Consider the following 21618-nt stretch of genomic DNA (forward strand, 5'->3'; position numbering starts at 1 on the left):
GATGTGTGTGTCTCTAGATGTCCTTGTGGGAGTGAGTGTTTGAGCATGACTTCTTCCTCCTCTGTGTGTGAACATGTGTGTGTGTGTGTGAGTGTGTGGCTGGGGAAGCGCCACCCCCCAGCCATCCAGCATTGCCTCATCCCTGTGACACAGCCGCTAATGACTGTTTGCCATTGTCTGAGCGGTGGTGGCATCACCTGCACTAATGACAGTCTCCCCTGCCTAATGACCTGGCTCCTGCCCCATCATTTAGGAGCCTCAGGAGCACTGGCCATGTGACCAGAGAGATGTTGACCAGCTCAACACATTTCCCATTGGGGTGTTGTGGGGGGGTGGGGAAGTCATAAATCCCACCCCTCCCCAACAGCCCTCAGGGTGCCGGCGTGGGCTGGAATTTCAGCTGGCTGATGGCATCCTGGGCGGGAAGCCCCAGGTCTGGCCCTGCCCTCTGTCTCCGGCAGAGCTGGGCGGCTGCTGTCCCTCTCCACAGGTGACCCTGGACCCTGGCAGCCAGATCCATATCAGGTTCCAAAGACAGGGCTTTCCTTTCCACCATGAAACCCCCAGGCCCTCTCACCTCTGCGAATGGAGATGTCCCTTCTGAGCAGGGCTCTCTGTGCCCAGGAAGCTCTGATCTGCAGCTGACCTTGGGGAGCGAGGGGGTCTGGAGCAGCCAGGGAACCACAGGGTCCAGAGCAGGCTGCCTGCGTGGAGGCCACCGCAGAGCCTGATTCAGCCACACCGTCAATATTTCTTTTATGATCAACATTAAATTAAAATAGCCTCTGGATTCTGGAGGAGAGCTGGGCAGGGGGGCTGCCCCCTTTCTGTGAGCTCACAGCCACAGCCATTTCTTCATATTCTCTTCTAGCTTTCAATCTGCTCCCCCCGTTGATGTTCCCCACTTACAGGCAGGCCTCCTCCTACGTGAAGTTTACCTGGATCTGCAGGGAAGCCTAGGACTCTGCCTGGGGCAGGAGGGACTCCTTAAAGGTGTTCCGGTTTGAGAGATACGGGCCTGCAACTGGCTGTGAGACCCTGAGCTGGGAGTTGGGGGAGCTGCGGTGTCCTCCTCTGCCAAGTGCAGATGCAGCGGTACCTGCTCCCTAGGGCTGCTCTGGGGAATAGGTAAGCGCTGTGCATTATATAAACCATTCAGAACATTGCCGGCACACAGCAAGCACACAGTAAATCTTTTTAAAGCCTCTGAGCCTGCATTGCCTCCTCTCCAAAATGGAACAGATAACTGCTGGTGCTCATGGCTGTCGTGAGGATTAGTGAGAATCCAGGGGAAGCGCCTGCTGCAGAGTGGGGCAGCTCCGGCATCTTTCTCATGGAGTCCTCAGCTTGGCCGCTTCTCTCCTCACCCATGAGGGGCTGAGCGGGGGAAAAAGGAAGGAGTGGTTGCACTGGCTGTTTTCATTGCTGCCTCAGTGTCCCTGTCCTGGTGGGGCACTCCCTCACTTGCCAGCCAGGGACTGTGGCTTGCTTACATTACTTATAGCGGGACTCATCTGTGACTCACTAGAGGGTCGTGAGGAGAGAAAACCAGTCCAGTGCATTACAGAGTATCGTTTTGTAAATGTATGTGTGTGTTGGTTGCTGTAAAATGTATTTCTTACTGTGCGTTGAGGTTAAGAAGCTGGAGACACCTGCTCTACTGTCTCTGGGCAGGGCAGAAGCAGGGGTCTGGGGACTGCCTGGTTTTGCCTTGCTCCTCCTCTGCTCCATCATGAGATTCGCACTAAGCACCCATGTGTGCTGTCCTGGCACGGCTGGGCCCCAAAATGGGAGAGCCCAGATCCAGCTGGAGACACATCCCTTCCTGCCCCCAACAACCCACAGAAGTACCCCCTCATGCCATGTGCCTGGGAAGGCCCACACCTGACATCCAAGGTGCTATGCCACCCAGGAGCGGCCTGCAGGCTGGAGGGTGCTGCAGGACAGGCAAGGGTACAAGGGAAGGCCTTCCAAGCTTGCCTCTCATCTGGACCTAGGCCCAGATGAGTTTCAGGGCTGAACCAAGCTGTCCCTGAACCCTGCTCCTTTCCTCATGATGCTGGACACTTAGTCAACCAGCCCAGGGGTAGGGTGAGGGCATCAGAAAATGCTTCCCACAAAAGCAGACCAGTTCGGGGTGGGGGCCCTGCAACCCAGGCATGGTTTTTTTTCCTTCCCCCAACACAACAGCCACACCCTCAGTGTGGGCCTAAATGAAAGCTAGTGGTGGGCAGGGGCAAGGAGTGTTAGGGCGCCCCAATAGCAACGGCTGCCATTTACTGAGGGAGGCCTCTGTGCCAGGCGCAGCACAGATCAACTTCAATCTTTATGACTCTCTTAAAGGGTTCATATCTATAAAATGGTGCTCATTTTATAGAAAGCAAAGCTGAGGTCCAGAGCAGTTATGTCCACACAGTAAGTGCTAGGGCTGAGAATCAATCCCAGGTTGGTCTCTCTCTGCATCCTTCTGTGGCTTCTGAGGGAGAGACTCGTGTGTTACTGGGGACACAGCACTGGCACACAGGCTGGTTCCAGAGGTCAGGAGGAGGGAACTTGGTCTTAGAAGGCTTTGCAGTACACCAGCTGGAGAGGCTTCCTTTGAGGAGAAGCTGACCTTTTCCAGGTACTCCCCAGAGATTCCTTTCCCAGTATAACCTTAGCTGGGGCCTCCCTGGCAATGAAGGCAAGAACTTGCTCATGGGGAGAGCTGCTCCTCATTGAGAGTTTTATCAGTGAGTTTCCTTGATTATCAAGAGGAAAAAATTGCAGCAGGGGAGATGTGATTTAGATTCCAAAGTCTTCTTTGGCACTCCTTAAGGGCAGGGACTAATCCTCCAGGGACTAAACTTCCAGCAAAATAGGCTTAATGAACACTGGAGACTCTCGCAACTAGTGATGATCATGGCATGTGTAGCTCTGTGAGAACATCTGAAAAGTAATACATAAATAAGGGCAAATGAGTACAGGGTAACTTGGGATCTAAGTGCCGAGGGGACGCGAAATAAGTGGTGTAGTAAGCGGTATAAGTTGGGTGCGGTTGGCCAGGGAAAGCTTCCAAGAGCGGGGAGTATGTGATGGTCTGGGAGGGACAAGGCTTTCTTCGAGGCTGGGGCAGGCAGGGGGAGTAGCTGGCATCTGGCATCCTAGAAGCATCATTTCAGAACCAGCCAGTCCTTGGGAGCCCTACCCCAGAGACGGCTCAGTGACCTGGTACTCTGGGAATTTGCCCTGCCTCCTGGGTGGGGATTGTCCACCACACACCTGTCCAGCTCAGTTGGTGCCACTGAAAAATGACATGGAAATGTGGTGTGGCCTTGAGCTAGGTCCTCCTCTCCAGGGTTTTGGCCCAGTTTTGGCCTGTGGCCCATCCAAGTATCTTCTCTGTGAGATGCTGGGAAGAGAAAAGAGGGGAGTGTGGCTTCTGCCAAGGTGGGGCTGAGGGAGATTCTGGGAAGTGGAGTGGGGAGTGCTACCAAGGCCAGCCACCCCCCTCCTCAGGAGCCAGAGGCCAGTCAGGAGGGTGTGTGCCCTGTGGTCAGCCTGCTTCCAGACTCGGCTGCATCCAGGGCGGAAGCCCGGACCTGAGGCCATGGAGAGAAACCTCAGATTCACAGAGCTCCTGGGCTGGAGGGGACATGAGTCTCCCTAGTTTCCTTACAGTGAGGGAGGTGGGGGCCAGGGGTTGGGAAGGGAGGATAGAGCGTGTATATGTGTGTGTGTGTGTTTGTGTGTGTGTGTTTATGTGTGTGTGTTTGTGTGTGTGTGTGTGTGTGTGTGTGTGTGTGTGTAGGATGGATAGACCCAGGTTATGAGGTTTTTGATTTTTGAGGAATTCCCCGAGGGTGGGGGAGGCTGGTGTCTCCCAGACCAAGGTCTGAGGTGGGAGCAGCAGGGGCACCTGAACTCTAGTGCTGGGGTGGTGGCTGTGGAGGGAGAGACAGGCAGAGCCCAGGTGGCTCCCTGCAGGAAGGGTAGTTGAGGAAGCAGGGCCGGGAAGCTGGAAGGGGTAGGACCTAGGTGAGGAGATCCTTGGTGGGGACAAGGAGGCACGTGTGTCTGGCTGCGCTGGAGCTGAAGGCCTGAGAGCATACAGTGAGATGGGTAGCAGATAAAGCACCCTGAGGGCAGAACTCTGGGCCGTGTGGTGTCCTCTTCCTGTAATCAGGAGGCAAAGGGAGCCCCTGGTGGTCCAGTAGGACCAGACCGCTCCTTCACCTGGGGCTGCCAGCCAGGCCTGCCCATGCTGTGTTCCAGAAGCTGCAGCCTGTCCAGCCAGGCTCAGGGGAGGTCTTTGGATCCCCAGTGGTGGATTTTGGGGTGGGTGGAGGGGATAATTTGGGGAGAGACATATCCAGGAATTAGCTGAGGAAGGAGAGGTTAAGGGTCAAGATACAGGAGAACTTGTGGTTGGGGTTGAGTCCTGGTCTGTCTGATCTCTGTGGACACCCTGAAACAGAGAGAGAGAGAGAGAGAGGCATCTCTTTGGGGATTCTAGTCCCTTTACAGCTGGCATTTAGGTGCATGCCTGCAGCAGCCTCAGGAGTGACAGCATTTGGCCACCTATCGCCTTCGCAGCAAACTTCCCGTGCTTTAAAACAAGGGTGTCCTGTTAAGGGTCAGCAGAAAGAGATGCAGGGGAGGGACTGGCCCCTGGCAAGGAGGAGAGCCTCCCCTCCCCTCACCCATTGTCTTTTGGGGTGAGGGGGAAGCACGGGGAGGCTACTGGGGAGCATGGAAGGGCCTGGAAGGAGGGACAGAGATGGTGAGTCACTAGCTAAAGGCCACACGTGGAGGCCGGAGGAAGCTCGTGTCTGAGCCCCATGGGGACAGCTCTGTTGCCGGCTCTCCACAGCCTTTCCGTCTTGTCTTGGGCTTCTTGCCCAGGCCCTGCTGTCAGTACCTGCTCCCTGAGCCAGTGCCTGGCACACACAGCCATGAGATCATGGGGCAGGGTAAATTGGCAGGCCCCCGATCTCCCCTGGAGCTGTGGCAGGTGCATGTTGGAGCTCTGGGCCTGGCGCCTCTGTAATCTCCCTCCTGGCCCCTTGCAGGGAGGTGGCTCCTCCAACCAGCCAGTTCTGCCTTTTCCACCTAAGTCCCCAGACTCCAATAAAGGTGGAACATTGGCCCAATCCATGGCATGAATTCTTGAGATTAGACTTCAAGAAGGACTTCCTACTCAACCTACGGGATGGTGGGATAAGGGTAGAGGGAGTTAAAATTAGGAATAAATATTAAAAATAAGTGTATTATTCATCATCGAGGGCTTATTCTGTGCCCTGCTCTGTGCTAAGTGCTTTGCAGGTAGTTCTCATGTAATCTTTACCATAACCTTGTAGAGCATAGAAACTCAGGCCGAGCTTTCGCAGCCAGTGAGCAGAAGAGCTGGTGCTTGTGCTGAGCTTCTAGCTGTGGGTTAAATCTGGAGGGTACAGTGAGGCTGGCCACTGGAGGATCACGTGGGCTCCCAAGTACCCACGATCCATCATTTAGCATTCAGTTGTGAATAAGACAGGGGTATGGAGGTCAAACATGTAGGAAAGGTAAGAGCTGAGTTCATGTTCCAGAGGGCGAAAGTCAGGACGCAGAGGTGGGTGGGACTGTTTCTGTTTGGCATCTCTTGAGTCAGAAAAGAAGCAAGCACATCAGAATGGCAGCAAGAGGGATTGAGGTGAGACAGCAAGACGTTCTGACTTCCAGGGCTGCATGTCATCAACACGTGAGGGGCGTGTTTCCTGCAGAGGGAGAGCTGCTTACCGGCTCAACTGGGAAGTGGGAGGATGGACGGCTCACGGTGGGGTCTCTGTTCAGGCTTGTGTGTGAGCACCTGTGTGTGCATGCGTGTGTGTGTGCCCAGATATGTGTGTCCACAGTCTTTAGTGAGGCATCTTCTGCCTCCACGGGCTCTGAGATCTCCAGCAGCGTCTGTTGTTGTGAGCACAGGCCCCCGAGAGAGGACTGTTTCCTTTGCTGATGGTCTGAAAGGTACTTTATGTTTGGATGCAGTGCTGTCTTGATTGGGGACCATTCTTTTTCCTCAAATGTCCTCCAATTTGGCAGGCCATGTATTCCAATCTGGAAAACTCCACCCTTACTTTCAGGAATTTTTCTCTGCCCCCTCTCTAAGGACCTCCATTCCCTTTCCTTTCATTGAGGTTAAACGCCTTTCCTTGATATGACTCGTTCGCCCCTGCTGCGTTCCAGCTTCTACAGGATTGGATCCACTGTAGCGAGTCCACACATGCTTAGTAGCATGGATGCAGGGGGAGAAGGGGCACGTGAATGACTGCGTGTGGCTGGGGACAGCCCTCGGGTGCTCTCTGTTAGGTGTCATGTTGGCTGCTGGCCCTGTCTGCCCTTGGTGTCCAAGCCTGTGCCCCGTGTCAGGGGTCTGGGGTCAGATTCTGTGTTTCAAGGTCCAATGGCAACACACACACACACACACAAATTCTTGGATGTCAGGGCCAGGTGGGACCCCAGAGACCACCTAGGTGCATCTATCCTTCATTGATATACAAGGCACCCCCCAGAGAGGGAAGGGCCTTCCCTGCCCAAGATCACACAGGAAGTTGAGGGGATACAGCCGGGTCTCCTGACTCCTAATCACAGCTCTCTTCACCATACTACATTCTCTCCCTAATTTTGACAACCTCCTCTCCCTTCTTCTCTCTCTGCTGTCATCTCTGTACTTTTCTCATGCCCTCCCCTTTCAGAACCTGCCCATTTCTCAAGGCCTAGCCTGGCCCTCCTTCACTCTGGAACCTGCCTGATTCCTTTCCCCTAACTTCTTTTGCACCATTAGCGACAAGTCCTGCTAATTCTCGTTCCCTAATTGTCTGTAACACAAATTAATGCTTGATTACTTGATGCTCTAATGACCTGGGCTCTAACCAGGCTCAATTGCTTTCTAGCTGCGTGACCTTGGGCTACTTACTTAACATTCTTAGTCCTCTGTTTTGTCATCTGTAAAGTGGGGCTGGCTTTTGAGCCTGAGTAAAGAGCAGAAGCCAAGACTCAGAGGGGTAAACTTCAAAAACGGCAGTGTTAAAATCTAAGGTGTGATGGTGGTGTGTTGGGAGCAGTGGTGAGAAGGCAGGCAGGGGTCAAACTGGGGGAGCCTCAGCTGTGTGGGGCTTATGTTATTGGTAATGGGGCTCCCATGAGGCTTTTTGGAAGGGAAGTAACAAACCCCTACCTAGAGCTTGAAGCAGGGTAGAAAGGGCACTGGCTTTGCAGCTGGCGGATCTGGATTGAAATTCCAGCTCTACCACTGACTAGCTGTGTGATGCTGCACACATTGCTAGATCTCTCTGAGCCTCCTTTTTCAATCTATAAAATCAGGATTATACTCACCCTATGGAATTGTGGTAAGGATTAAACAAGAAAAGGTCTATTAATTGCTTAGCTTGGAGTCTTGCACTTAGTAAGTACTTAACAAGGAGTAGCCGCGATTACTGGTGCTGTCGTCATTACCCAGCAGCGCGTGTCTGCCTCCTGGCCTGCCTCTGTCCTGGGTCTCTCTGGGCCCTGGGTGTCAGGCTCATTCCTCATTTCCCAACCTGGAAGCTTCCCAAGGGCAGGGCTCACATGCATCATCTTCTTGCTCTGGCTGTTTCAGGAAGTGATGGGAGTGGGGAAGGCTGTTGAACTGGTGATGTCACACTTTGGGGCTTCTGGGTGGTTCTGCAGAGTCCCCAGGGACCTGTAGGCAGGTGGAGAGGGGATGGGGGAAGTCTCAGGTCCTCTTGCTCATCCATCAGCTGTGTAGTGTCTGAAGTGATTAAGGAGCTTGGGGAGGTTGATGTTGACAAGATGTTAAGCCATTTCTCCCAGGGACAGTCCCTGGGGCCTCAGGCACTGCGGTGGGCCTACCTCTGCTCTGGAACCCCATGGTGGGGGCAGGCCCATCCCCCAGAGAGGAAGCATGGAGGTGGGAGCTGAGGGTAACTTGACTGCCACCTTCCCCCACCCCTGACTGAGTGTCTCCTCGGCCCATGTGGATGGAGCGGGGAGCCAGACCACACTATCAATGAAATAATTAGAGCCTAATATTAGACAGTATTTCTTTAACACCTACTCGGTGTTCATGGGTGTGCTGGGTGCAGAAGATAACCATTTGGCAAGGTTGGCTGGGCCCCTGCCTGCAGAGAGGTTACAGTTTGGAGGAGGATTCAGACAAGCACACAGAGGATACGCACCAGGAAGGGAGGAAGCCCGGGGGCTACGGGAGCCCTGAGGGCTGCACTTGGCCTCTCTAGAATGGCCGTGTGAAGTTCTGTGAGGGTGAGACATAGCTGGCCCTGTAGGCTGAGCCAGGGACATGCAAGCAGTTGTGTGTTTGGAGAGCAGACCAGGGTGTTAAGAGGGTCGGGTGGAGGTGGCGGTAGAGGGTGACAGTGGCTGGAGATGAAGCCAGAAAAGTATGTGGGGCTCTTGAATGCCGATATGAGGAGTGAGCTTTCTGTCCCAAGGGAAGCTGGGAGCTGTTGATGAGTTTTAAGCAGGAAGGGATGTGGTCAGATGCAGGGGCTGCAGTGCTGTGGGAATGGGGAGGATTGCGAGGGGTCTGCCTTTGGGTTTCACGGAGCAAGGGAGTGATGACAGGGGCATGCTCCTGCAGAGGGAGGAGAGGATGGGGTGTGTGGGTCTGGAGCAGGCAGTCTGAGGTGGGCCTGCCCAGGTGAGAGGGTGTGGGGACTCCATCAGGTCGGGGTTTGGAGCCCAGGGCAGGGCTGAGGGAGGGGGAAGGGTGAGGTGGAGGGCTGGACTGCAAGACCAGGCAGGGGAACTGCGGCTTCAGCTCTGCCAGCACTTCCCTTAGGCCTCCCAGGCTGGTCTGCTCCACTGGCCCTCAGAAAGACTTGCCTCCTCACCGAGCCTCAGTGTTCTCATCTGAAGAATAGAGCGGGCAAGGCCTTTCTCCTACACACTCAGGTATCTGATTAGTGAACAGTCACAGTGTCTCCATCTGGGCCCTGAGTTATGGGAAAGGCAAGCCCATGACCCACCAGGCCCCCTGAAGAGCCACGCCACAGTCTGAGGTGGGCTCTCGGTGTTGACCAGCTCTTGGAGTACTGCAGGAGGAGGTGGAGGGACTGGGGAGTTCTAGGAGTGTGTCCATGATAAAGAGCCGCAAACAAGGTCCCAGGTCCAAGGCTGCCTCCCCTCCCCTGTGACATGGGGTGCTCTCTCAGACCCCTCCAGCTCATTGGGCTTTTGAGCCACCCCTGTGTAGTGGGACCAGGGCCCCCAGGGCTGGAAGGACAGGGAATATGGGGTTATAGCTTAGGCATAATGGGGTGAGGACCTCAGGACTCACCCAGCTCTGAAGGTCGCCAGATCTTTGCATTTTACTGTTCATCTTCTGCCTCTGCAGAGCCCTGAATGGGAAGAAATGGGTTCCATGTGCAGCAGGCCAGGAGAGATTTAGGCAACAAGAACCTCCAGTTCTGTCTTAGGGTTCCCAGCTTTCTCCTTGTCCTGAGGGAGCCGCTGAGCCTGTGGGAGATGAGGGGTGCCCATTCCCTAGTGCTTCTCAGCCTCCCCCACCTGCCCTCCTGGGGTACCTTTGTCTGCCACTTGCATCCTGTTGGAAGCTGTCCCCATGTGGGTGTTAGGCAGGTGGCAGGTGCTGGAGCAGAGTGCACCACCCTCCGGTGATCACTGTGAGTCGGGGTAAGAGTGGGGTGTTCCTGCCAGCTCCAGGAGAGGGGAAAGCAAGCCCCCGTCCACCCTTGTGGGTCTCTGCTCCTGGAAAAGGTGCTCTAGCAGGCTCATCTGTGTGAGTCACTGTCTTTCATGTGGGGTAAGTTGAGCCCTGCCTTTTGGATCTCAAAATCCAGGGATGCAGAGATCCTGGGTCTGGAGAAGGGAGGGGGCACAGCGCAGCAGAGCCTTGGCCTGTCTTTCCTGACGGGGTATGGAGCTGGCAGGACAGGGAGGCTAGGTGGCTGGTGGTGCAGGGCGTGCCCATCCCTCTGCTTCCTTCCTCACAGCCCTGCACTGCTCTGTCCCCGTCTGGCCCCTCTTCTCTCCTCACTTTTTCTTCTCTGCTTCTCTTCTCTCTCACTCCCCTCCTGTCCTCAACCTTTTCGTCGCCCTCCCCGCAGTCCTTCCCTTTTTCTCCTTTATTTCTTCCTTAACCCCCTCCCCTTCCATTTCCCATCTCCTCCTCCACCTTCCAGTTCTATTCCGTCCACTTGCCCCACCGCAGACCCCCCTCCCTGAGTTTAACCTGCCCATTCTTCCTTCTTGCAGCCCCTGCCCATCTGAGCAGCTGAGTTCATCCAATACCCTGCAGGGAGTCCAGCACCACCATGATGTCCCTCTCTTCCATCCTCGAGGCTGGCTGGGTCCAGCCTGCGCTGTGCCACCTGCTGGCTCAGGCCAGTGGGATTGTGCCTTAGGCAGGCTCCTGCCCTTCCAAGCCAAGGGCTTGGCTGCAGACCCGACAGCGGCTCCCAGAGGTGAGGCTGGGGATTGCAGCATCCTGCCAGCTGCAGTTCCCTCCCTGCTGTACTCTCACTCCTGATGTCCTGAAGGTCCCACTTATATGTCTACTGGTGGGCATGAACGTGTGAATGCTGTGTGGACACCTGGGCATAGTCTGTTGTTCATGCACGCATGTGCGCATCTGGTGTGTGTGCATGATTTGAGTGTGTACCTTCTGCCTTGAGTGAGCACCACCCCTGGGAACCGCAGTGTATGTGTGAGTGCTGAGTACACATGACTGTGCAGGTGTATGATGGAATTCAGGCTCCTGCAGACTTTGCATATTTATGAATGTGTACATTTTGGAGCATGTGCGATAGCACAAAGTCATGTGTTTTCCTGCGTACTTGGAGAAGCTTAAGTGCCCTGCCAGGTGTGTGCTTGTCTGTGCCTGGGGACACCAGTGGGCACGGGAATAGCATGAAGCCACGTGGACATGTATGAGGTGGGAGGGGGCTGTGGGCACTTACACAAGGCTGCTTGTAGCATGCACCTGTGTGCCCAAGAGGGACTATCTGCCTGTGTGAGTTATGTGCACACATGTGTATTCACTGCACGTGTGAGGGATATGAGACCACCCCCACACCCGGAAGGTCTGTGGTGCCATAAAGGCATGTGTGAGCAGTGAGCAGGCCCTGAGGGAAGCTGTCTGTGTCTACATGAGGAGATGCATCCTCACAGGCCCAGGGTGTGGCTGTGCTGAAAGGGGACATATTTAGTGATTTATGAGCTTTTAAGGAAAAGCCTTAGCCCCCATTCAGGCCCCAGACACAGTGACCCCCTGCTCCCACTGCCACATCACTCAGGCCTGACATCAGCCAGGCACCAGAAACCACAGGAATGAGAGGTGATCTCCTTGCTCCTGCCACCTCACCTGCTCACCCACTGTAGGGCTGATACCAGGGGAGAGCAAGGATGCCTCCCGAAGCACCTGCTGGGTGCAGGAGTGTGCTGCCAGGACCATGCTGCAGTCCAGGCCAGAGACCCCTCTGCAGCCACCGAGGCCATGCTAGCCCCACCCCCTGGCTGAGAGAGGGTTGCAGGGAGTAGGGATACCTGTCTCTGCCTTGGTGGACTTGGGGTCCAAGTGCCCCCTTTCCCAGGCAAGCCTGGCTCCTTCAGGAGAGCTGGTGGGCGTCCCAAAGTCTGCCCTCTGGGACTGACTGGCCATGAAGCAGAGGAGAGGAAGCCCTTGATAAATGTGGGTTGGAGGAATGAATGAAGAAACGGTGAGGCGGCTCACACCTGTAATCCTAGAGCTTTGGGAAGTTGAGGCAGGAAGATTGCTTGAGACCAGGAGTTGGAGACCAGCCTTGGCAACATAGTGAGACCCTGTCTCTCTATTTTTTTTTTTGAGACAGAGTCTCGCTCTGTCGCCCAGACTGGAGTGCAGTGGCACGATCTCGGCTCACTGCAATCTCTGCCTCCCAGATTCAAGTGATTCTCATGCCTCAGCCTCCCAGGTAGCTGGGATTATAGGATTGTTCCACCACACTCAGCTGATTTTTTGTATTTTTTAGTAGGAATGGGGTTTCACTGTGTTGGCCAGGCTGGTCTCCAACTCCTGACCTCAAGTGATCCGCCTGCCTTGGCCTTCCAAAGTGTTGGGATTACAGGTGTGAGCCACTGCGCCTGGCCCAATCTCTTTTTTTTTTTTAAATTTTTAAAAAGAAACAGCGGTTCCCAGGGGTGGTGGTGGCTGGCCCCAGGGAGTGCACTGAGGGTGAGTGGATGGCTGTGCTCGGCGCTAAGAGATTGGCCTTTGAATTCACTTCTGCCTGATCCTCATTTTTCTCCTTTCTACGAAAGATCAGAAATCCCCTTCAAGTTAATTATACCAATGAAATTCAGAGGTGTGCCTGGTGCCTGGCACATGGTAGGTGCTCAGGAAATGATAGGTGTCTCCTTCCTGAGAGCTGACAGCTGCCCTGAGCCCCTTCCAGAGCAACCCCTGGACCAGCCATGAGTCAGCTATGGCTGGGCAGCAGGGATCCTCGAGTTCCTGTTCTGGAAGTATGAGTCAGGCCCAGGTGGGAGAGGAGGGAGGTCATACTGGGGTCAGATGCCGGACCCAGGCAGGATCAGACAGGCGCCTGGCTGCCACCTTATCATGATGCTCGTTGCTAGTAACTGGATCTCAGAAGATAAGGCCCTGGGGCTGAATGAAGCATTCCAGCTCTGTGGACCGAAATGTTGTTGACATGGGCTGTACGATGCGTAGATGCTTTTCAGATAGCACAGCCTGAAAAGGGCCAGCAAGCCCCCGAAGGCATTGCCTTCACAGATGCTTTTGCCGCTACTGCTGGGGGCAGAACCTCCAGCCCTAGAGCTTGCCCAGCCTGGGGAACCCCTCACCTCCATGAGAGCTCCTGAATCTAGCTTGCCAGCCTAGAGCCCATCTCTGATTTTCTGAGAGCCTCTGTTCTTTACCTAGATTGTAGCAGTCACGAGTGAGGACCCAGATGTGCTTTCCACCAGGCTTTGGAGAACATCTGAGGAGTGGAGATTCCTATTTTAACCCTCTTTCCTACACCTCTGACTCTTGAGCAGGGGTCCATTATCTGCTGTTGCTGCAAACTGTGACCGTTCAGTACAATGGACAGTGCTCATGAGTGGGGTGGGGTGGGGACAAACTTCTCTGCGCTGTGCAAAAGTCAGTGTTTCAGCCACACTAGGCATGTGCCCAGTGCCCAGCTCCTTATCTCTAGCAGCCATTGTCTCTCTTGTTTCTTATGGCAGATGAAGATGGCTTATCCATCTCTTAGGAACAAAGCACGCCACTTTAGACAGTCACAAACGTGAACAACCTTATTTAGGAATTAGGTGCCTCAGAGAGAGCCTTTGCAGGCTGAAACATGGAGGGAAGTAGCGTGGTGATGGAACTTATCTCTTTGCCTCCCAGATATGCAGAAAAAGGCAGTGCGGGAACACACACACACACAGACACACACACACACCTACACCTGGACAGAGAAACAAAGCATTCATTGAGCACCTGCTGTGGACCAACCCTTATTAGGCACTGAGAGGGAGTAGACAGAAAAGTGAGTTTGCACAGCGCTTGCCTTTAGCAGCTCACAGTTGCATGGAGAAGATATGCATCAGCAAATGCTTACTGCTTTTCCATTTTTGAAATTTGTAGGACCATCCCAGGGAAAACATCAAACCTGTTAAAATATGCAAAAAGTGAAGCAGCAGCTTTGCTGTGGGGAAAAACATACCTCAGAAACCCTTAGTGAGAGGCCACTGAACACTGGTTCCTAAGACAGTCCTCTCCTGGTTCCACTGGCAACTGCACCAGCTGGACCCCTGCCACCCCTGCTGGGGAAACAGTGAAGGGAAAATGGCATAGAGGGCCAAGGACAACAGGTTCTGGTGACTTAGATAAAATATATATATGTGTATATATATGTATATGTATATATATATGTATATATATGTATATGTATATATATGTGTATATATGTATATGTATATATATATGTGTATATATGTGTATATATATGTATATGTATATATATATGTGGGTATATATATATACACACATACACACGCACACACATATATGTGTATATATGTGTGTGTATATGTATAATATATATACATATATTATATATACATATATATTTTATGTGTGTGTGTATATATATATATATATATATATATATATAATGTGACAATACCAGAGAGCAAAGTCACTCCTCTCTTCCTCTCCCCTCCTCCCTTCCCCAGGCTCCTCCTTCCCTGAGCCTTCAGGGCCTGATGGGAAGGTCTCGCTCCCAGTGGAGGGTAGGAAAAGTCCCAGTTTGCTTCGCTTCCTATCCCAAGCCCCAGAGGCCACAGGCGACCGACCTCCTCCTGGAATGCTTAGTGCTAAGGTTCCTCACTGGAGCCTTGGCCTGCAGCCAGCATCCAGCCCTCCCTGACCAGCCTCAGGTCTGAACCCCTGCACAGGGAGGTGTTTGTCTGCCCATGCCTGGCAGCCTGCCCCAAGACAGTCAGGATGAACAGGTTTGGCCACCTGAACTGGCTGCAGCCTTTGCCTTTAGTGAGATAAAGAAAGACTCAGAGCTTTCAGCCACAGCCAGAATGAAGTTTTGGGACTTTTTCTTCCCGTTTTAAATAATTTTTAACTTATGAAAAAGTTGCAAGAATAGTACAAAGGACTTTTTTTTTTTCTGTATCATTTGAGAGTAAGTTGCTGGCCTGATGGCCCCTCACTCCTGAATAATGTGTATTTCCTCAAACAAGGACATTCTCACTGTCACATAACCACGACACAGCCATTAACACCAGGAATTTCATCTCAATACATTACTGCCATCAAGTCCTCAGACCCCATTTGTTTTTCCCAGTTGTCCCGGTGAAGTCCTTTAGGGCAAAATGTTCCAGTTCAGAGTCAGGGGGTTGCGTGCGGCTATCATGTCTGGTTAGCGCTCTCAAATCTGAAATAATTCCTCCGTCTTGATTTCCATGACCTTGACACTTGTTTTTTGTAGAATGTCCCTCAATTGGGGTTTGCGTGATATTTCTTCATGAATAGATTCTGATTCTGCATTTCTGGTAGGAAAATCACAGAAACCATGCTGTGTTTTTCCTACGGCATCCTGTCAGGCCCTGCACCATCTTAATTTGTTCCATTACCGGTGATGTTAACTTTGATCGCTTGATTAAGATGGTGTCTGCCAGGCTTCTCCGAGGTCAATTACTTTTTTCCTCTCTGTAATTAAAAAGCACTTTATGGAGAGATCCTTTGAGACTATGTAAGTATCTTGATCTTCATCAAACTTCCTGCCACTAGTTTTAGCATCATTGATGTTTCTTGGCCTAATTATTACTGTGATAGTTGCCAAGTCCACTATTACTTCTGCATTTATTAGTTGGCATCTTCTGTACAGAAAAAGAAAAAAACTCTTTCTCTTCTCTACATTTATTTATTCTTATTTTTATTTACATTAGTGTAGACTCAGGGATTCCTATTTTACTCATGATTTATTTTGGCTTTATTTTATTAATTTTAATTTATTTTTGTTAATTTATTTTTGAGATAGGGTCTTGCTCTGTCACCCAGGCTGGGGTACAGTGGTGTGATCATAGCTCACTGTAACCTTGAACTCTTGGGCTCAAGCAATCCTCCTGTCTCAGCCTCCCAAGTACTTGGGACTTCAGATGTGCACCACTATGCCGGGCTAATTTTTTTTTTTTTTTTTTTTTTTAAAGACAGGGTCTTGTTATGTTGCCCAGGCTGGCCTTGAACTCTTGGCCTCAGGTGATCTTCCTGCCTTGGTGTCCCTAAGGGCTGGGATGACAGCACCTGGCCTCGTTATTTATTTTGATGCTGAAAATCTCCCTGCTTGGCCAAGGGGTCACCCCTTCAGCAGGCTTCTGTGTCCTTTTGTGATACTCCCTCCATTCTTTAGGCACTTCCTTGCTTTCTAAAACAAGATGTTCCTGGCTCATCTTGTGCTTTCCCTGTCCCACCCATGGCATTGGCCATCTTTCCAAGGAACAGTTGTTTCTCTTGGTGGAGAATGAGATATGGAAACCGAGATCTGGGCACTAGCTCCCCTCATTGCTTTTGAGAGTTATTCAGTTTGTCAGTAATTCTTGGACTGGAGTCAGGGGAAGGATGTTTCCTTTAAGCTTTAATATTCGAAAACAGCAACTCTAAGGCTTCTTTCGGTGGTGGGCAACATGGAAATAATGAGACCTTTAATGAAAAAATATAATCTATTGATTGAATAAACAACATTCTATAGGAAATAAAATCATCAGTGGAGTTAGTAAATATATGTGCATATCTGTATATGTGTTTATGTAAATATACATCTACACAATTTTAATCTGTATGTATTTTTATCTATTATCTATCTATCTATCTATCTATCTATCTATCTATCTATCTATCTATCTGTCTATCTGTCTATCTGCCTATCTTGAAGGCCTGGAGTCCATACTGAAAACTCCAATACCAAAACCATGATCACATGGTTCATTCAGTTCCTCCCTTTCCATACTTATAAATCCTTTCTCCTTTAGTGAGAAGCGTGTCTTCCATCATACCTGTGTGTATAATCAGTCTGTCTGTGTAGCCACCACTGCCGGCACAGGTGCCCTTGTCTGTACTGGGACAAAAAACCTCCCCACTGCTGCCCTGGCACAATGTCTGCCTTCCTGGCCCCATCTAATAGCTTTGGGACTAAATTATTCAGGAAGGCAGGCACTCTTTGGACATTTTGCTGACCAATGAATCATGACTTTTCCTGATCTTTGGAATGTTTTGCTCATAACTTTTTCTTAAAAACGATATGTTTTGCCATTTTTTTTTGAGTCAATTTTTGTGCCTGTCACCTAAGGTGGAGTGCAGTGGCACGATCTCGGCTCACTGTAACCTCTGCCTCCCAAACTCAAACGATTCTCCTGCTTTAGCCTCCTGAGTAGGTGGGACCACAAGCTCATGCCACTATGCCTGGTTAATTTTTTTTTTTTTTTCTGTGGAGACGGGGTTTTGCTATGTTCCTCCAGGCCGGTCTCAAACTCCTGAGCTCAAGTGATTCACCTGCCTCAGCCTCCCAAAGATCTGGGATTACCGGCGTGAGCCACCGTGCCTGGCCTGTTTTGCCATTATTAAAGTACCAAATTTCATGAATAATATCTGCAAAGGAAAACCATTTATCTGTGCACAACACTTCTGACAGCAAATGTGTGGGTTTTCTACACAAAACAATTCTCCAGTTCTCTGCAGACACCAACTGGGTGTCCTACAATTTAATTTAGTTTGAACACTAACTACCCAGGGTAGGGGGGAGCCTGCAGGTTAAAGTCTCAGTCCCACAAGACTGCTCCCATTTCAGATGCCAATCGCAAGTACTGGGTACTCACACCTCTGTCTAGTTTGGCTACAAATCCAGGGTTCCTACAACCCCCTCCTTAGGTTCAATAATTTACTCTAATGGCTCACAGAACTCAGAGACACTTTCTTTGGGTTTACTGGTTTATCATAGAGGAGATTATAGAAGATAGACATGAATAGCCAGATGAAGAGGAAATAGGACAAGGTCTGGAAGGGTCCCTGTGGAGTTGTGAGGCACCGCCCTCCTGGCACGTGGATGCATTCTCCAACCTGAAAACTCTCCTACCTCATAGTTTAGGGATTTTTATGGACGCTTCAATACATAAGCATTATCGATTATTACTCAATCTTTAGCCCCACTCTCCTCCCCAGAGCGTGGGGAATGGGGCTGAAAGTTCCAAGCTTCTAATCAGACATTGACCTTTCTTATGACCAGCCCCTATCCTGATGCTCTCCAGGAGCCCACTGGCAGTCAGCTCATTAGAACCAAAACCCCACTCCTATTGTCCAGGAAATTAGGAGCTCTGTGTCAGGAACAGGGATTGAAGACTAAATATTAGAACAAAAGTTGCTCCTAGCACCCCTATCACTCAGGATATTACAAGGGTTTAGGAGCTCTGTGTCAGGTGCTGGGGGCAGAGACCCAATATATATATTGAATTATGACATAATTTGGAAAACAAAGAAAGGGAGTCAATCATAATTCCAGCCCTCAGTACAACCATTGTTTAGTATTTAAATGTATTTCCTTTTAGTTTTTTCCTCCAGTGCACCTGTTTTTCTTTTAAGCATAATTGTAAGTATAATGTTGCTACCTCTTTCCATTCTGCATGTTTACTTAAGACAGTAAAAACATTCACTACTTACGAAATACCTGGCATGTACCAAGATCTGTATAGATTGTTTTCTCTTTCTCATTTAATCCTTAACATAATCCTGGGAAGCAGGCATTTTCCTGGCACTAGAGATAAAGAAACCAGGGCTCAGGGAGTCTCAGTTGCACTTTGGATAAGCGATAGAGCTAGGATTGGAACCTGGATATCTTTGACTCTGAAATCTCTGCTCTACCCATTGTGATATCCAGCCTCCCCAAAGCGTAAGTATTTTTTTGATAGTACAACACTATTCCCATAACTCTGATTTTACATGCAGACATATTATGCTAATGAGAGATGGTTTCACAACTTAACCATGCCTCTGTTGTAGAACACATAAGCTACTTTCTCTCATTCTATAAATAATACCCTGATTAATATCTTCATGGATATGGCTTTTAACCAAATTGTTTTTCTAAAGGGTTGCCCTAATTTGAATGCCAGACTTAAACCATAATAGCATATTATTATCTAAAAAAATAGTTGATGCTTTTTTAGGCAACAGTATCTTGGTTTAATCAGCACATAGTTGAATACAGGCTTGGCTTTATTCAGGAAACATTTAAAGGGTACCTGCTGTATACCAGGAATGATGGTAGGAATGGAAGATACACAGGTGTTTGTATTACACGACTCACTCAGAAAGCCAAAACCAGGGTGTTTCAATTACTCTAACCCATGACTCACTCAGCTGATGGTTTCAGGGGCTGTGCTGAAGAAGCCTTGGTGATATAGGTGCAAATGCCAAAAACATGGGTAGGTCTCATCAGCTCAGGGAAAATGTGATGCAGAGTAGGTGGCATTGCCAGCTGATGAGTGTGACAGTTACTAAGTTACTGTCTCTTAGCTCCAAACCCACACTTAGACTCTCAGCTTTGGGGTGCTGGAGCCGACTCTGTGGCTCCCATGTGCTTTGTCAGCTGGCTCCTGGCTGGGATGTGCAGATAGGGGGCGCCAGAGGGAGACTTCAAGGCGTTGCTTTCTGTGGGCGTCCCGTCTGCTTGCTGTTCTTGTGAGCAGTGTGTCTTCACCCTACCATCCGGTTGGCAGTTTTCCCTACACTTGGAGAATCAGCCTCATTGTGCCCTCCCACTCAGAGATGCCAGCACCAGCCAGCCTGGTACTGGTACTGGTACTGTACTACCCCTTTCTCAGAGCTCTGGGTCCCAGGCTCACAGGGCCCTGCTTTTAGCACCTGCCGAGCAGTGCTTTCTCCTTAACAGTTTGAGTTTCAGGGGCTCCTCCTCTAAGCTTCCAAGTTTTCGTAACCTCTAACTTCTTCCCTCTGTCACCTGAGCCCTAGCTATGGTAGCTACTTCTGCTAGTTTTGTGATATTTTAGAGTTAGTTACTCTTTCACTTACCCAGTCAACAACTCTAAACCTAGTTAATAATTCTACTTATGTGTTTATTTTTTGAGACAGGGTCTCATTCTGTCACCAAGGCTGGAGTGCAGTGGCGTGATCTTGGTTCACTGCAACCTCTGCCTCCCGGACTCAAGCCATCCCCCTGCCTCTGTCTCCTGAGTAGTGGGAATTATAGATATACACCACCACACCTGACTATTTTTTAATATTTTGTAAAGACGGAGTTTTGTAGTGTTTCCTGGGCTGGTCTCGAATTCCTGGGCTCAAGTGATCCACGTGCCTCTGCCCCCCAAAGTGCTGAGATTACAGATGTGAGCCACCGTGCCAGCCTTAGTTAATAATTCTTTACTCTGTTCAAAGAACTGGTGTGGGTATTGTCTCCTTATTGAACCTGACTGATAAAGGACAGGCCTTGAGTCCCCGAGTTGCTGAGGCCCTTATGGTAACCACAGTGTTATTTTGTTTTATTTAACAGTGTACACAGAGACATGAGGAAATTGTACAGTTGACTTTAAATCAACTTTAAATCAATAAAGTTGATTTAAACAAATCTTTGAGGGTTGGTTGAAGTCTGTTTAATAAGCCATTCGAAATTGGGATCCCCTATCCCACTCAGAATAGCCAAATTCTGTCCCTCCTCACCTCAGCAGAGGTTTATTCTCCAGAGATGGCTAGATAGAGGGTCTTTGTAACAAGGTACGGTACGTCCTATTGAGGGCATAGGCACCTTACTGAACAGATAAGAGAGTAAGTGAAGGTTTACAACTGAATGCTGAGACCCCTCTGTCCTCTTCTCTCATTTTGTTCCCAGAATGCTGGAAGCCAAGCTTGCACATTCTAGGCAGCCATTTGGAAGATTCTTCTCTGCGCATGAACAGCTGAAAAGGAAAAACCCCGAAACATTGGCACTGTGATTTCTCCATGTGAACAGTTTAGTTCGCCAAGGTGGACACGCCTCATTCATGCTTATGGGGTGACCGACCTGCCTTTAGTGACACCCCCTGAAATGTGAGTCATCTATGGGTTACTAGTCATTGGAGAAGAGCCCCTCACACAAAAATTGGAGCTCAGACCACAAACAACAACAACAACAACAACAACAATCCAAAAAATAAAAAAACGAAAAATTAGGAGCAGAGACTAAATGGAAAGATGGAAATATTAAAATAAAAATATTATTTTAAAAATTAATACGTATTAAAATTTTATTTAAATAAAGTAAAAATAAATAAAAATAATTAATGTTAATTAATACCAATATTCTCCCTTTTATTAATATCATCAGAAAAAGAAGATATTTCATCCTGGAAACAAGAGCAGAATGCAATAAAAAAGGTGTAGTCAAAAAACAAGATGAGCCCTAGGAAGTTAAAACAATGATAGCAGAAATGAAAAATTTAGTAAAAGGCTTTGAAGAGAATATGAAAGAAATCTAGAGAGTAGAGAAAAAGGACAAAGAGCTAGGAAACAGCAGAGCAAAGATTAGAAAATCAGAGACCCAGTTCAGGAGTTAGTTCCAGCACTGAATAAGGAGAGTCCCAGAAAGAGAAAACAGAAAGAATGTAAAGGAAGAAAACTCAAAGAAATAGCATGAGAAAATTTCCAGAACTGAAAGATATGAGCTTGTTGATGCAATAGCCCACTAAATCCCCAAAAGATCAAGTCATTTCACTGGCACAGGGAAGATTCAACAAACTTGCAACTGGGAGGAGAAGATTTCACATGAGAAATCTAGAATCAGAATGGTTTCAGACTTTTAAGCAGCGATACTGGTGGCTAGAAGGCAATGGACACCCTTAAAATACTGAGGGCAAACATTTTACAACTCAGAATTCCACAGCTGCCAAAATTATGAATTAGTCTTGAGAATAAAAAGATTCAGACATGTACTTTCTCAACATATTTTCCTCACAAACCTCAGAAAGCTACCAGAGGATATGCTCTATCAAAACTAGAAAGTAAACTAAGGAAGAGATAGAATGTAGGAGAGAGAAAGTACCCAGCAAGAGACAAATCTTAGCCTGATGATGGTG

General features: G+C 49.7%; 1 long non-coding RNA gene and 1 other non-coding gene across 2 annotated transcripts; one reads left to right on the forward strand and one right to left on the reverse strand.

Annotated features, from left to right (window-relative positions):
* Positions 1–1571: 1571 nt before the first annotated feature.
* LINC02874 (long intergenic non-protein coding RNA 2874) lies at positions 1572–7607 on the reverse strand. The gene is made up of 4 exons (XR_656277.3): positions 7354–7607; positions 4901–5184; positions 3262–3391; positions 1572–2928 (listed from the first exon to the last, which is right to left on the reverse strand). It is a non-coding gene; the product is annotated as a long intergenic non-protein coding RNA 2874 (transcript).
* Positions 7608–7706: 99 nt separating this feature from the next.
* On the forward strand, positions 7707–20843 carry LOC103892043 (uncharacterized). Its single transcript, XR_656278.3, has 5 exons — positions 7707–7797; positions 8822–8934; positions 9377–9805; positions 18924–18975; positions 20397–20843. It is a non-coding gene; the product is annotated as an uncharacterized LOC103892043 (long non-coding RNA).
* The last annotated feature ends 775 nt before the right edge of the window (positions 20844–21618 follow it).

This window comes from Pongo abelii, chromosome 10, assembly GCF_028885655.2.
Source record: "Pongo abelii isolate AG06213 chromosome 10, NHGRI_mPonAbe1-v2.0_pri, whole genome shotgun sequence".
Classification (NCBI taxonomy): domain Eukaryota; kingdom Metazoa; phylum Chordata; class Mammalia; order Primates; family Hominidae; genus Pongo; species Pongo abelii.